Here is a 16,470-nt window from a genome sequence, read left to right on the forward strand (position 1 = left end):
TCAGGACTATGCTTCTAGCATGTTACAGATAACATGTAGCGAGACCTCTCTGCTTGACGGTCTGTCTGTCACCTGAAGCCCTCTGGGAATCTGTCTGCTTCCTCCTGCTGTTGTCAAAGACATTTAAATCTGGAATCTAATAAAGTCAGAGATTTTCTCCCAAGCCCTCAGCTGTGTGCCTCGGGACTGGGAGCAAGGCGCGGTCCAGTTTCCTGCTGCCACCTTGCAGAGCTCTTGGGCGGTGACTTTGTCCCCCTTCAGAACGCCTGGGGAATGCCCGGAATGCAGGTTCTCCTGGATTCTTTCTGACTCCGCATGCTGTGCGCCAGCTTCAATAAGCTACACATTTGCTCCTCCCGGGGAGATAAACTTGCATCATGACTGAGGCACGCAATGATAAAATGAAAATCATCTCATACACACCTGCAAGAATACCCTCCACACACAACGTTTTAGCAATGAAACAGTGTTCGCCTTCTCCCTTTTTAATTCTGAGATCATGTATTCTATCAATGACATTGAGTGGAATGAAGAAAAGGACAAAGGAAAAAAAGACGTGTGTGTATGTGTGTATATGTGTGTAGGGGGGAAGGGGACACCTGTTTCTTTCGTTGGATAACCAATCCTGGGGAAGGAAACAAGAGAAGAGACCTCACAGGACATCCAGGACGTGGCTTGTGTGTGTCTGTATGTGGCTTTCGTGTTAAATAGAAGATAATCTTGAGCGACAGCTGTGGAAAGCGTTCTTAATATTGTAGAAAACCTGTCAGAATGGTCTTGTTGTCCGTAAGCTAAAAGAGATATCAGAAAGGTATTGTGTGTAAATAATACTGCTATGTTTGAGATAACCCGACTACTGTATGTAGAAGTTTAACTATTAGCTTTTGTTTGAGGCCTTTTTTTTTTTTTTTTTTTTTACTATTGAGATGGTAAGTTTGCCTCTCAGAGAGTTTATAGGTTTTAAAATATAAACTAGGTCCTGCTGGACTGGTGACTCAGGGGATAAAACATCATCCCAGCACACCAAGGCTATGGGTTCAATCCCTGCTCAGGGCACATATGAGAAGCAATCAACTGAGGGAACAACTAAGTGGAATGATGAGTTGATGCTTCTCTCTCTCTCCCTGCCTGTCTCTCTCTCAGATTAATGGAAAGTTATTATATATATATGTTATATAATTACTATCTATACATACATATATATAATATATATATATATATACACTAAACTTATAAGTGTAGTTTTAAATATTGGAGGGAAATCCAATAAATTAAAATTATGCAAAATAATTAGATTAATGAAATGACGAGCTCTAGTAAATTGAAAAGGAAACTGAGCCTTTAAAAAGTATGCCTTCCGTAAACTGATTATTACTTTTAAGGACAACTACAGTGGTTCTCTGTCAGGACAGCAGGCCCCCTTGGACACAGTGACTGGTCATCAGCGCCTTCCCACAGCCTCTGTGCGGCCGCTGCACCCAGGGGAGCCGTCCCTGTGAGCTCAGGGCCGGCCCGTGTCCCTCCACACCCTTTCCCGAGAGTGACCCACTCTGCGGTCATACTCGGTGACTCATCCCATCCTCCAGAGAGAGCCCAGACTAAATATTCATGGGGAGATGGTTTGCAAAATTAATACTTTCTCCACCCAGAGGAAAAAAAAATAATTTCTTCTCTTAGCTCCTTTCTTCTGCTCAAAAGTTCTCTTTCTGCTGGCTTCATTATCTCTTTTTCTTCCGTCTGACCACCTCTCTCAAGATCTAGATCTGGCCCTCAGTGGCAGAGTGGGCCAGACAGTGGCCATGCACCCCCACCACCCTGAGCTCAGAAAGCTCAAAGAGGGGTCCCTGGCCAGGTAGCTCAGTTGGTTAGAGCATCATCCTAATGCACCAAGGTTGCGAGTTTGATCCCCAGTCAGGGCACAGGCAAGAATCAACCAAGGAATGCATGAGTGGGTGGAACAACTAATTGATCTCTCTTTCTCTCTCCCTCTCTCTCTCTCTCTCTCTCTCTCTCAAATCAATAAATAAAAATTTTTAGAAAAACAAGTCAGAGATGAGGACATGCCATGGAAATGAGATGTGCTTCCTGTCATTTAAAATGAAATGACTGTTGCAAGCTCATGTGAAGCAAAAGGACTTGGAGCAGGGGGACCCCAAATGTGGAGAAACTTTCCAGCCGATCACCACCTTTGCCCAAGTTCAAGGTGAATTGTCTGACAAAGGCACAAGACACGCCTGCCGCAAATTTAACATCTGGTTTCCTTGCAGGGTCAAACGTACCCGCACCATCATATAATACTCATAGAATACCCTCTCTAAGGGTCCCCTTGCTGTTCGCAACAGCGGTCAAGATGAGGACCTTACGCACCGAGAAATCTAGCGTTCCATATTACATGCCTCATCTCGCCAAGTCTTAAAATGTTAAAAAGCCAGAAAATTTCCCCTTGACCGTCTTTTGAGACACTTGTCCTTTCTTTTGCAGAGAGCGGAACGGGACCTTCGCCAACCACAGAAATCTAAGCAGATGTGGTGTCTGGGTCTGTTACGATTTCCTGGCCATGTGTTTCTGACATCAAGGAGGTTGCGCTGATGGGAGGGGGAGCTTGTATACATTGCAGAAGCCATACCAGGATGCCGTCGCGCATTCTGTTGCCGCAGATAAGCCCTCGGTAGCTCAGCCTGTGGACCGGCACCACTGGGGATGTATTGATCACACATAGAAGAGTGGCTATGACACAGTGGACGCTGAAACTTCAAATACAGAGAGTCAGGAAGGACCTACTGAGAGTGTTCCATTGTGGCCACCTAGACAAGTCTCCATTTTGCTGATCCAAATAGCTCTCTGAAGGTGTTGGGTCACTTGTTTCTGCGGTGGCCAGGCCGCTGTCGGCTGGCTGGGGTGTTAAACAACACAGCAGTCTCAGAAAAAGGAGACATCTGTTCCTGCCTTTGAGTAGCCCATCTTACCTGCCGACACCACCGCAGTGCTGGCACAGCAGTGAGGGGCCTAAGTTGGCAGCTGATATAGTAGGAAGGAGTGACTCTCCCGAGAACCAGCAAGTAGGAAGGGACACACCCCTCCACTAAGGTCGACCTTCACTGCTTCAGTTGCCCTTTCCTGGAACAATGGTGTGATGAATCCATCACTGGTCTGGAATATGTTATTCCTTACTGGCCTATGAAGACCTATTATCCTGCATGCTAGTGGCTTATTAAACAGTAGTATTAGAAATAGGTCCTGGCCGGTTGGCTCTGTGGTAGAGTGTCGGCCTAGCGTGTGGAAGTCCTGGGTTCAATTCCTGGTCAGGGCACAGAGGAGAAGCGCCCATCTGCTTCTCCACCTGTTCCTCCTCTTGCTTCTCTCTCTCTTGCCTCCCCACGCGTCCCCCCCCCCCCCCGCAGCCATGGCTCCATTGGAGTGAGTTGGCCCGAGGGGTGAGGATGGCTCCATGGCCTCCACCTCAGGTGCTAAGAAGAGTTCAGTTGCTGAGCAACAGAGCAGTGCCCTAGATGGGCAGCGCATTGCCCCCTAGTGGGCTTGCTAAGTGGATCCCCATCAGGGCGCATGTGGGTGTCTGTCTCTTTGTCTCCCCTCCTCTCAATGAATAAAAAAAAAAGAAAAAGAAATAGTTCCCAGAGTGAACCTGTGTTAAATAAATTTGTATTAATGGCAAAGATAGTCTCTGAGCATAATTTGCCGCAGATGAAACAGCAGACCATAACAATGGGAAGTTCCTTTATGGAAATTTAACTTAAAAAAAAAAAAAGACAACTAGCCCTGCCCAGGTAGCTCAGTTGGTTACAGCATCGTCCCAATATACCAAGGTTGCAGGTTCGATCCCCGGTCAAGGCACATGCAAGAGACAACCAATGAATTCATAAACAAATTAAAACAACAAACCAATGTATTTTTTTCCCTCTCTCTCCCCCTAAAATCAATTCTTAAAAATCCCTTTAAAAAAACCCAAAAGAACAACTGAAGACACATATTTGTAGACGGCAACCTGAAGACAAAATATCATGCTCTACAGGACAAGCTGGGTCACCGACGTGTCGGGGGCTCCCCAATCCTCATAGCTTCCTTGACCTCTTGGAGCTGAGTGTGAGGTTTACCGTACCAGACCAAATTTTGGCGGAGCTGAACCCATGGGTCCCGGATCAGTCAAAATGTCTGGATACACAGGAGGGAGGGAGAGGGGCAGAGGAACAGGAACGGGCAGGCTACCGGAGGCCACGTTGGGGCTCAGGCTTTTGTTCAAAAGTGACCGGAAGCCACAGGAGGCCGTGGAGCAGGGGAGGGACAGGAGCCTATTTACATCTGAAAAGCATTGAGCTCAGACTGGCAGAGAGGGGTGTATGGGACCTCTCTCTCTGTTGTTTGTGCTCAGTTTCACCGTGAACCCACAACTGCTCGGCAAGATCAAGTCTATGAATTCTCTCAAGTCTCAAAGAGGTGAGGAAATGATCTTGAAAAAGAAATGTTTGATGTTCACAATCTGTGACATATTGTTCAGTGGAAAGAGCACAGTCTAAAAAGACAACCTACAGATGATTCTAATTCCTTTCTTTCTCTTTTAAAGGAACACATATATTCACATGCTCTTAGATGCAGCCCAGAAACCACTAAAATGTTAATGATGGTTTTCTCTGAGTGGAAGGATTAGATCATGTTTACGTCTTTGTTCTCCAAAGTGTCTACAAGGAGAATGCACCGCTGTTACAATCGGGAATGTCACGTTAATGTCATTTAAAGGCAATAACAAACGCAAGGGCCTGACAAACTGAATGGCATTAATTTGAGAAATAACAAACCTCTTCAACTGAGCTATCAACGCCAGCTGATTCGCCATTGTAACTTACCCATTGCGCTCCTGTTCCTGGCCACTGAACATTCCAGATCATTCCCAAGCTCCCGCCCGGTTACTCAACCTCCTGCTTCTCCTTCTCACTAAGTAACCCAACCACCTATTCCGGAATGCTGAAATCCATCTAATGTGAACAACTCTGGACTCTCTCGCTTACATAACAAAGTGTCCCAGAATTTTCACCCACTGTATTTTCCACTCCTCTTGTCATTTACTGCTCTTAATATATATATACACGAGAACAGTCTGACCTAGTGGTGGCACAGTGGCTAGAGCATCGGCCTGGGACGCTGAGGAGCCAGGATGGAAACGCTGAGGTCGCCAGCTTGAGCGCAGGCTCACCAGCTTGAGCGCAGGGTCGCCGGCTTGAGCGTGGGATCATAGACCTGGCCCCATGGTCGCTGGCTTGAACCTAAGGTTGATGGCTTAAGCAAGGGGTCACTCAGTCTGCTGGAGCCCCCTGGTCAAGGCACATATGAGACAGTAATCAATGAACAACTAATGTGCCGCAATGAAGAATTGATGCTTCTCATCTCTCCCTTCCTGTCTGCCTGTCCCTCTCTCTGCCTCTTACTAAAAAATAAATAAAATACAAGAAAAGTGCTCTTGAAAACTAAAAATACAGGGAACATCGATAGAAACTGGGAAGATAAAGTTGTGAAATTCTCTCATGAAGCAGAAAAAAAAGATAAACAGGTAGAAAATAGGAGAAAGAAAGAAATGAAAGCTTCAGCCCAAGGGAAGCAGAAAACACCACTGAACAATTTCCCAAAATGTGGGAGACGTTTTCTAGTTTCAAGTTCCTAACATTTCAAGTGCTTATCAGGATGAATAAAATAAAAATAATAATAAAAACACACCTTCCCCACAGCATATCAGAATACCAGGAACCAAGAGAGTTCCCCAAAAGTTTCCAAAGAGAAGGAAGGAGCCAGAACTTGTAAAGGACTGAGCATCAGACGGATGCAGGGTGCCTGCAGAACTAGGAGAAGCTAATCACCAGCCTAGACGATGATGCCCAACGCCACTACCAGTGGCCTGGTGACATGTTCTCCGACATTCAACTGACCTCCCTGGACACTGGGACAGCTGTGGTCCGTGGCCGGCCCAGCCGCAGCCCTCTGCTAAGTCTCTCACAAACCTCCGTTTCATCCATCTCTTAAGCAGTCATCTGTTTCAAAGAAGGTGAGCACCAGTCCTACAAGGGTGAGTCCTTACTAGAATTCAGTTATGGTAAAGTCCAGTCCTTCTGCTATGGCCAGGGATACGATGCACGTTGTCTAAGAGGTTTTGAAAAAAAAAAAAAAAAAAAAAAAGATTTCCTGGCTCACCAGAGAAAATGGTTCATTTTTGGCTTCTGGATACTGTCGTCTGCACACGAGACCAGAAACACGGCAGCGACCTGGCCGTGAGCCCATGAGGCCAAACCCTCACACGGAGGCTCAAAAAGTTGAGCTCTGACAGACCTTGAGTTTGAAAATATCACTCAGCCTACGCCCTGTGCCATCCCAACTCTGACATATCTGATCTACTCAATGTCCATTCTGTTTAAGTCTCTTCCAGCTGGCCACTACTGCGGCACAAAGCATCACAGACTGATGGGCACCCTTTCTCAGAAAGCTAGCGGCCCCCCACTAGCCTCCCTGGAGCCAAGAAGCTGGAGAGGCAAAGGAAACTTCTGGAATGACAGTGAAAGCTCATGTGAGGGAAACAGCTGTGGGAAGTTCCTGGGGAACAATGCATCCAGAGTGGGGCCAGAAGATGGTCCCAGGGGAAACCAACAGACGTCAACTTTATGACCGAGTAAGGAATAACATCGAGAAGGATTCTGTCATTTCCTTACACGGTTTAAGAAGACCTACTAAGAGATACATCCTACATTAAGCTAATTAAAAGATGTCATTTTTAAGTCCAAGGAAAACAAGCATTTGCACAAGGAAGGAGGAGTGGTCCTAATAACACTACTTGGCTCAGCCGTAAAAATGATATGTATGTAGTCACACTATAGAAACCTCAGACTTGTGGGAGGAAAAGGGGTGTGGGGAGAGCGAGAGCCAGGGGTGAGGGGGCTGCCTCTCCGTGTTCCATAAGGGGAAGTCAGCAGGTGAAACCAAGGGTTAGACCCTCAGCAGACATCAGTTATTTCACAGTATGGGAAACAGTGGTGCCATTTAACTTATAAAACTGTGGTGCAATGAAGAAGTCTGGCCCCTGTCTCAGGTTTCTGGCTGGAGCTCCTAAAACACCTTCGAGTTTCCAGAGGAATGGGGTTGTCTTTGTTATGCTAATGAGGCAACTCCCCAGAGGGTCACTCCATAGCTGGGGGGTCGGGGGCAGGTCACCAGGAAGACTTAACCCTGAGCTGAGAGGGCTGGGATTTTCAGCCGACCCCACCTGCACAGACAGCAGGAAAGCGGGCCAAAGGTTGAGTCCAATCACAGGGCCAATGATTTAAGGAATCCCAGTTCTGTAATAACGCCCCAGTAAAAACACCGTGGAGCTTCCTGGGTGGTGAACACGTGGATGTGAGGCCCAAGGCTGAAGCAACGCTGCAGGGGGAGGGGGCGCAGGGGGAGGGGGCGCAGGGGGACGGGGCGCAGGGGGACGGGGCGCAGGGGGAGGGGGCGCAGGGGGGAGGGGCGCAGGGGGAGGGGGCGCAGGGGGGAGGGGCGCAGGGGGACGGGGCGCAGGGGGAGGGGGCGCAGGGGGACGGGGCGCAGGGGGACGGGGCGCAGGGGGAGGGGCGCAGGGGGAGGGGGCGCAGGGGGAGGGGGCGCAGGGGGAGAGGGCACAGGGGGAGGGGGCGCAGAAGCGCGGTGCTGCTTCCTGAGACCTTCTTGCTGCACCTCCTCCCTGGGCTGGTCCTCCTGAGGTCTGTCTTTTGTAATAAAACTGTAACTGCTCCAGTCCCCGTGTGTTTTCTTGAGTTCCATTCATTGTTCAAGCAAGTTATCACACCTGAGGGGACCACGGAAAACCCCTGTTGGACAGCCAGTCAACCTTGGTCAGAAGGTCAGCTGCCTTCTGAAGGCAAAAGGAAGTCTCGTTGGGGACCATGCCCTATCACCTGCGGGCTGTGCACTCTTTCCCAGTGGGCAGTGCCTGAAGGGAGTGGAGTTGTCCCCACTGACAGTGGAAACAGAATAGTTACTTTGCTAACCAAATTTTTTTAAGGAAAAAAAGAAAAAGAGTAAACGTCAAGATCTTAATCATCAAAGATTCGGTGGCCCAGGTGGGAAGGCCCACACAAGGGTGGTGGATCTCCATGTGACAGACAGCAATGCAGGGTGGCCCACGGCACAGCACGCAGCACGCAGCACGCAGCACGCAGCACGGGACAGGGACCGGAGGCCTGGCTTCCGCAGCGGATGCAGAACAGGAGGCTTCTGGGACTTTTCTGTGGAAATGTTACCCTAAAGAAAGGCTTCTGCCTGGGGGGAGGGGGAGACTGTCAACATGGGTGGGCATTTATTTCTACATCATCAGAACAAGGAGCGGGCAGTTCCCTCCTGCTGGAGTTGGCCAAAGGCAAAGTGACAGAGCAAAGTTTGTCCTCGGTGTCCACTGGTTCTCCAGGACTTCCTTCCTCCCACCTGGAGGCCCCTCAGGGCCTGTCTAAGCCACTCCCACTGAGCTGGGCCTCCCTCCGCTCCAAAAGCCCCCTCCCCCACCATTCCCCCCCCCCTTTAACTAAAGAATTTCATTAACTCCCCAATAAAAATTAAGTGTTAACCTTTTTCTAAGAAATGGTTGTATAACTTTAAGACGACAGTTCAACGAGATGATCCAAAGAGAAGACATTCTAACCCACGTGGTGGATAAACTGCTCAGGAGTCAAAAGCAAAGTCACCCTTGCCGGAGCCGAGGACTTCTGCAGCTCTGGGCGCAAGGCCAGCGGTCCAGCCACGCACAGCCCTGCTGTTTGCTCTTAGGACACTGCTCCGGGCAACCTCCGGTCATACCAAGCTGTAAGGGGAGCTGAGCACCCCCACCCACCACACGCAATGCCTCTGTGCCCGGGTGCCAAACTGACGTCTGTCGGTTAGAACCCAGGTGCCCGTATTGGGCCACCAGGATGGCCAGGGACCCGGGGAAGGTCCGGACTTCACATGGAACCCACCCGTGCGGATGGAGCTGTAGCCGGATCTTCATCACAGATCTCCAACCGAGCAGTTTCTAGAATGATCCGGATTCATGCCCTGCGAAGCGCTTGGGCTCTCTGCTCTGGAAGCAGGACTCTCACAAAAGGCAAACGTGATATTTGGGGGGGGGGGGGGGGGGGTTGTACCCACTGGAGAAAACACCTTATCTGGAAAAACAATTTGAACGTTTAGGCACCTCCCCAAATCTAAATGGACATCTAACACCCCCCACTTTCCTTGCAAAACAATAGCAGAGGCGGGGAGGAAGGCAGAGCCTTTTCTACCAAGATGTGTTAATAATGTCACGGAAACCTGAGAAGAAATAAATACGGCGCTTATTTTCCATGTCCACTGACTTTCTCTTTAACATCAAAGGCTTGGCTTATGACTTTTTGTTTTTGTTTTTCTTACATAATGGAGTGGAAAGAGTAACTTGACTAGGTTGACTCCACTCAGGTTCATGAACCACAATACCTGACTCTTTGCCAAAGTGTTTCACCCACCACTGGGGAGTCCCCACCACAGTCTTGATTTGAACACTTTTCGCCCCTCCCTTAACCTTTCCACTTCTTCTGAAACATTTTTTTCCCCCGGTGTTGTGTTTACTTTTACATCTCTGGTGCTGTTTATAGGAGGGAAAGAATTTTAATTAAGTCCAGCAGTGAAGAGAGCGTGTGTCCCACCTACGTGAGGTGTTTCCGGAATGCTTTGTCGACGTTGAAAAGGCTGACGGGGGTGGTATGACTCCAACGAGCCTGTCGATAACCCTGCTAGGACACGCCGTGCCCCAAAATGGGTTTATAAATCAGTGTTTGTAAGCACTGAGAGGCAGGATGACTGATGTCAACCCCGTACCAAGAGCTCTAAGGATGGGAGACTCATCACCTCCTCTCCTGGAAGTAACACACACAAGCACAGGGAGCCCCCAGCTTAGACAGGGACCATCAGTTACGGGGAAACGGGGCGCCCAGAAAGAAGAGGAGATTCCAAAGGTACAAATAAGTGAGCCAGAAGCCCTGAGAGGTAAGACAAGGAAAGACAACAGGTGTGTGGCTCAGAGACAGTTGAGGTCAGAGGGTCTCCAGCGACCCCACACTGGTCACCAGCAGCACTCACCGCTCCAGGCAGGTCTGCTGCTGCTAATCAGGGCGCGGGAGGCCCAGAAGCGACCCCGTGATGATCTTGAGTTGAACAGCGGCCAATCAAGAGTGGTGAGTCCACCTTCTCCCTCATCAACATGCTGACCCGTGAGGGTCCCTCCCATGAAACCCACGGGGATGCCGCCCAGCCAGCTGTTGTGACCCCGGGCCACCGACAAGCTGTCCAGCCGTTGGTACCCCGGGCCACCGACAAGCTGTCCAGCCGTTGTGACCCCGGGCCACCGACAAGCTGTCCAGCCGTTGTGACCCCGGGCCACCGACAAGCTGTCCAGCCGTTGTGACCCCGGGCCACCGACAAGCTGTCCAGCCGTTGTGACCCCGGGCCACCGACAAGCTGTCCAGCCGTTGTGACCCCGGGCCACCGACAAGCTGTCCAGACGCCCCAGGTTCAGAGCAGGCACAACACATGCTAGGTCTGCTCAACCTCATGACTTCATTTCACAAACCCAGAGGCTGAAGGATTTCTGAGCCCCGGGTGCCTTTGCTACCCCGACGGGCACAGGGCCTGGGCGGGCCAGGGTGGAGCCCGTGGGCAGGACTCAGACGGAGGAGGCAGAGGCAGGAAAGCGTGGACGAGGGCAGCCCCGTCTCACAACTAAAGCACACCTCGTAATTACTCGGGTTAACCGTGCAATCAGGTGTTGACTCAACTTAAGACTCAGGCTCTGGGCGCTTCAAATGCACCCAGCTCCACATCAGAAACTCCAGGGAACAGAAAAGTGAGGCGTGGTTTGGATTCTGGAGGCGTCTACAACCTAATGAGACAGAAAAGCAAACAACTACTTAGTTTGGGGGATGAAACAATAGATGGAACCACAGGTATTCACGTTAGAAACAGAACCCCACAGGGGGGTGGCAGGCAGGGACATTCCGGGGGGGGGGGGGGTGCAAGAGAACTGTTCTGTGTCTCCACCGTCTTGGCCGTCACACAACCTGACGTGTCTGGTAAAATGCTCAGAACGGCACACTCCAAAACAGTGAATTTAACTGTAGGTACGTCCAAGAGTACATTCTAAACGCACCTATAACGTAGCAATTCCACGGATTTCACCCACTCGATGCCTCAGGACAGGCAGGAGGAGAGGAACACACTGAGGGGAGTGGAGATGAACGAGAGAGTCACCGATGGGTCTCGGGAATGGAAACCGTTTAATCAGAGCCTGGGAAAAACAAAGAAGCCTTCAACAGACGAAGAAGAGTGGGGGTGGAGGGCAGGTAAGGGGTCTCGCCACAGGGGCAGCCAGAGCTGGCGCAAAGTGACGCAGATGCACGGTCAGTCTGGGCAACGGCAACAGCTCAGGCGACAGCAAGGTAAGAATCAATCAACCCCGTCTTCCGTGCATCAGCCAAAGACGGTTAGGTTTTTAAGCAGGGGAGGGGCGTAACTAGGCCTACTCTGGAAAGGTAACTTTGGTAAGAAATGTGAAGGATGAATTTGTTGCAAGAGATATCAGAGATGACTCCAATCAGGGAGTTTCTTAACCAAGGTCTGCAGGTCCCTTGAGATGATTGCAAAATGATGTGCTGTGTGTGGGTGTGTACATGCAGGTGAGCACACACATATGCTTAGGAAGAGGGCCTGTGGTTTTTTTCATCAGACGTTCAAGGGGTTCATAACCTCAACAAGGTCAAGGTCTATCCGTGCCTAGCACAGCCACGGCTTGTGGTCCCAAGAAGTGTCTGATGCGTGTAGTTGCTCCAGGGCACTGGGTGCTGGATAAACTGGCTGGTGTGTCTGCTCCTCGGCCATTGACCGGTCCCCACAAGCTGGGAGGATGCCTCCCTCTTGTCACTTCCCTGAAGAGCACACAGAAGTGCGCCCAGACAGGGGAGGAAGTTCATTAAGATAGCAAGGTCCAAACAGATATAACCTTCCTGCCAGTTACACGGAGGTCATCAGCACCAACAAGATCAGAGAGAATTTCCGTCTGACCCACGATGCCAAGGGTGGCTTTGCTGTTCACCGCATCACAGCTGAGAGGACCAAGCACAGGTCATGCAGAGTGAGGACGGTCTCTGTGGGCACAAGAGGGACCCTCCTCTGGTGACCTGTGATGCTCGCACCATCCGCCACCCCGGTCCCCTCATCAAGGTGAACGACACCATTCAGATGGATTTGGAGATGGGCCAGAAGACTGATGTCATCAAGAGTGACACTGGTAACCTGGGTGTGGCGACCGGAGCTGCTAACCTCAGAAGAATTGATGTGACAACGAACAGAGAGAGACACCCTGGGGTTCACTGGACATAGTTCCTGCGACAGACGCCCTTGGCCACAGCTCTGCCCCAAGGCCCTCCAACATCTTTGCTCTTGGAAAGGCAACAAAGCATGGATCTCCCTTCCCCGTGGGAAGGACATCTGCCTCACCACCATGGAAGAGAGAGACAGGGGGTGGGCGGCCACACAGGGCAGTGGGGGAAATGAGCTCTAAGCGCCGTGACTGGAAGAGTCTTTGTACTTAAAGACAATACAGCCCTGGCTGGCTGGCTCAGCGGTAGAGCGTCAGCCCGGTGTGTGGAAATCCCGGGTTCAATTCCCGGCCAGGGCACACAGGACAAGTGCCCATCTGCTTCCCCACCCCTCCCCCTCTCCTTCCTCTCTGTCTCTCTCTTCCCCTCCCGCAGCCAAGACTCCATTGGAGCAAAGTTGGCCTGGGCACTGAGGACAGCTCCATGGCCTCCTCCTCAGGAGCTAGAATGGCTCCAGTTGCAACGAAGCAACGCCCCAGATGGGCAGAGCATCACCCCCTGGCATGCCGGGTGGATCCCAGTCTGGCGCATGCGGGAGTCTATCTCTCTGTCTCCCCGCTTCTCACTTCAGGAAAATACAACAACAAAAAAAGACAATTCGGCACAAGAGAGGTCTCAGAAAGACAGAGGGCACATTCATGTGCCTGGTGATGGGACAGGAACTGTACGTCAGCAGAGAACAGACTGAAGTCATAAGACCCTTTATACAAAGGTTGCATTTCCAGGCTTGCAATTAGTGAATGAGTGAGAGTGAGAGTGAGAGAGGGGGGAATTTAAAGCTGACAATAAAGGTTCTTGTTGGTACCGGGAAGTGCAGGAATGAGGGAGAGAGGAAAGGAACAGAAGGGGGTAGCATTACACTAAAAAAAAAAAAAAGTGATTTCACTTCAAAGCACAGAATACTTAACCTTCTCTCCTGAGGCACTCTTGGCTGGAGATTTCCCCACCCCATTTTTATGAGCCAAAGTATTTCTGGCTAAAGACAGAGATAAGATGAACTACAGAGGACCCTACTTGCATATAAAAATAAAAAGCAGATGAGAAAACAATCTTCAAAGCCCTCCCCAGAGCGCCGTCTCTCTCTGCGTGGGCCTGCTTTCTGCAGCCTCCGTGGCGTGAGGACACCTCAGGGACACGGCTTCGGCCGCAGTCACAGGAGGCGATGAATGTAACATGTAAAGGACGCTAATGATGGCAATGCAGACAGCGTTCATTTTTTTTTTTTAAGCATACAAAACATGTCATTGCCTGACCAGGCGGTGGCGCAGTGAATAGAGCGTTGGACTGGGATGCAGAGGACCCAGGTTCGAGACCCTGAGGTCGCCAGCTTGAGCACGGGCTCATCTGGTTTGAGCAAAAAGCTCACCAGGTTGGACCCAAGGTCGCTGGCTCGAACAAGGGGTTAACTCGGTCTGCTGAAGGCCCGCGGTCAAGGCACATATGAGAAAGCAATCAATGAACAACTAAGGTCTCGCAATAAAAAACTGATGATTGATGCTTCTCATCTCTCTCCATTCCTGTCTGTCTGACCCTGTCTATCTCTCTCTCTGACTCTCTCTCTGTCTCAAAAAAATGAAATAAAATAATTAATTTAAAAAAACCACACACAAAAAAACATGTCATGGCCCTGGCCGCGTTGATCATCGTCCCTGCACGCTGGGTCATGGGTTCGATTCCCCATCGGGGCAGGTACAGGGAGCAAAGCAGTGAGCACACAACTGAGTGGAACAGGGAGTTGATGCTTCTCTCTCTCTCTGCCTTTCCTACTTCCCTTCTCCTTACTCCCCTCCCCTTCCCCTCTCCCTATCTCTCAAATCAATGGAAAAAGTGTTTTTTAATTTAAATTTTAATTTTAAAACACTTCATATAGCTTGAGGTTTTGACTTGCTGGCCTGGGTAACCCCTTAAATGCACAAAGCTTTATGTCTCGTGTGTTTATATACACACAATATGTTGTGGCATTTCCCAAGTGTCTCCTGTGTGCCAGGCACTGGGGACACAGGGTGGGTAAAATAAAGCTCCCGTCCTCATAATCACGGGGGTCTCAGAGCCATGTCCTGAGAGGCTCCAGGGGAAGAGAGGCAGGCTGACTCCAGGCCTCCCCATGTCACTCGGCCCAGCTGGTGTTCTCCAAGGTATTTCACTTGCTCCCGGCTGTCTCATCTCTTCTGGGCTCTGAGAAAGGGCATCCTGGAGCCCAGTATCATGGCAAAGCTGCCCCAGTGACTACAGGGCTGGGGTCCTGCCTGGCTGATCCTCTCCTACTCCTCCCCCAGGGGGTGGTGGGGGGCCTGCAAGGGAGATGGGACCCCAGAGAGATAGGAAAGATGCACGCTGTAAATGCTACCATGGTAAGTCCAAGCTCCAACCCAGTCTAGGCAGACACGCCAGTTCACCCTTCTTTAGCTCTTAGTGTGTTTTCGAAAGAGAGAGAGAGAGAGAAAGAGAGAGAGAGAGAGAGAGAGAGAAAGGTGTCATCCTCACTGACATGCAGGCACCAGGGCACTCCTAGGTCAGGACCCTGCCCCAGGTCACAGAGCCCACACGGTGACATGGACATGCCAGGCACCACCCAACACCAGTTGTAAACATGTCTGTCCTGTTGCTTTCCATTCGCCATACACGCAAAGGGAAGGCTCACCCTGTGAGTGGTTCACGAGAACAAGAGCTCTCTCAGCTCAGCATTTACCAAAACATAATTCAGGAAAGAAAGGCAACCTAAGAGGAGGCCCAGTCAGCCAGAAAGGAGAGAGAAGCTCCGATGGCTGAGTTACCGGCATCACCGTTACGTCCCTCCGAGAACGTGCCACCTCGGCCTCCCATTCCCAACACTGCACCTCACTCTTCTCCTGTCTTTGGTTTGCAGACAGATCCCGTGAGAGCAGAGGGGGGTCTGCATCTGCGAGGGGGCGGGTATGGGAATGGGAAGGTGCAGGGTGGGAGGGGCGGGTGCCGCCCGCCCGCCCGCCTGCCCGCCTCGTGGAGTCAGCAGCCTGGGCCCTGATGCCCCCGCTGAGGAAGGAAATGTCGGGGTGGCCCCGTCTCCATCCCATCGGGCGCTGGCTTGGCTCCCAGCACTGACTCAGGCGCTGACTCATCGTGTGCACGCGGAGGTCAGACAGATTCTTGGCCAGACTTAAGAGGCCGTGCACGTCTATAGTATTTAACAGCTTAATCCCATTTAATCCTCAAAACTCCTGCATGAGAGAGGCACACCAGGGTCTGCAATTTACCTGAAAGGAGTCAGAAGTGGGTGGATGGATGGATGGATGGATGGATGAACCAGAGGATGGATGAGTGAATAGAGGAGTGGGTGGGTGGATGGAGGAGTAGGTGGATGAATGGATGGACAGATTGTGGGTGGATGGATGGATCAATGAATAGATGGGCGGGTGAATGAGTGGGTAGATGGACGGGTAGTAGATGAACAGATGGTGGGTTAATGTATGGATGAATGAATGAATGATGGATGGATGGATGGATTAGTGGACGAATGAATAAATGAATGGATGGATGAATGGATTAATGGAATAATGGACGGGCGGGTGAATAGAAAGAGAAGTGATAAAACAAGTGAAGAAAAATGATCAAGGCAGAATCACATATCGGATATGAGTATTCACTGTAACATTTGCCCAGCTTTGTTACATTTTAAAATTTTTTCATTAACAAAACATGAGGTGGGGGGGCTTTCTCATCACCCTGGATAATTTCAGTATCCATGGGAAGGCTGCATTCCACAGCCAGCGTCAAGCTTCCTGACCCTCGGCACACAGGGGCTCCCTCACCTCTCGAAACTCGCCGCCACTCAGGACAGGGCTGCTGCCCGTGAGGAAGCCACTGTCTTCAGACCAAGTTCCTTTCCACCCAGCACCCCCCCTTCTGGCTGCCTCTGTCTCAGGAAGATGCTGGGGGCCTGCCTGCCTCTGCCTTCCGAGACAGCTCGTTCACACTCATCTTCATGAGTGTGAATCCCAACTCTCTTTCACATTCAGCCCCAAACTTTTCATCGTGACATATTTTATATATGAGAACTGCCAAGGGACCCCGTCCT

The 16,470-nt window shown here is 50.6% G+C and overlaps 1 protein-coding gene and 1 pseudogene across 3 annotated transcripts in view; one reads left to right on the forward strand and one right to left on the reverse strand.

Moving 5' to 3' along the window:
• TJP1 (tight junction protein 1) overlaps window positions 1–16,470 on the reverse strand; it is a 159,061-nt gene that overhangs the window by 97,501 nt on the left and 45,090 nt on the right. The window lies entirely within an intron of this gene.
• Window positions 10,244–12,598, forward strand: LOC136384904 (small ribosomal subunit protein eS4-like; annotated as a pseudogene).

This window comes from Saccopteryx leptura, chromosome 13 (assembly GCF_036850995.1).
Source record: "Saccopteryx leptura isolate mSacLep1 chromosome 13, mSacLep1_pri_phased_curated, whole genome shotgun sequence".
Classification (NCBI taxonomy): domain Eukaryota; kingdom Metazoa; phylum Chordata; class Mammalia; order Chiroptera; family Emballonuridae; genus Saccopteryx; species Saccopteryx leptura.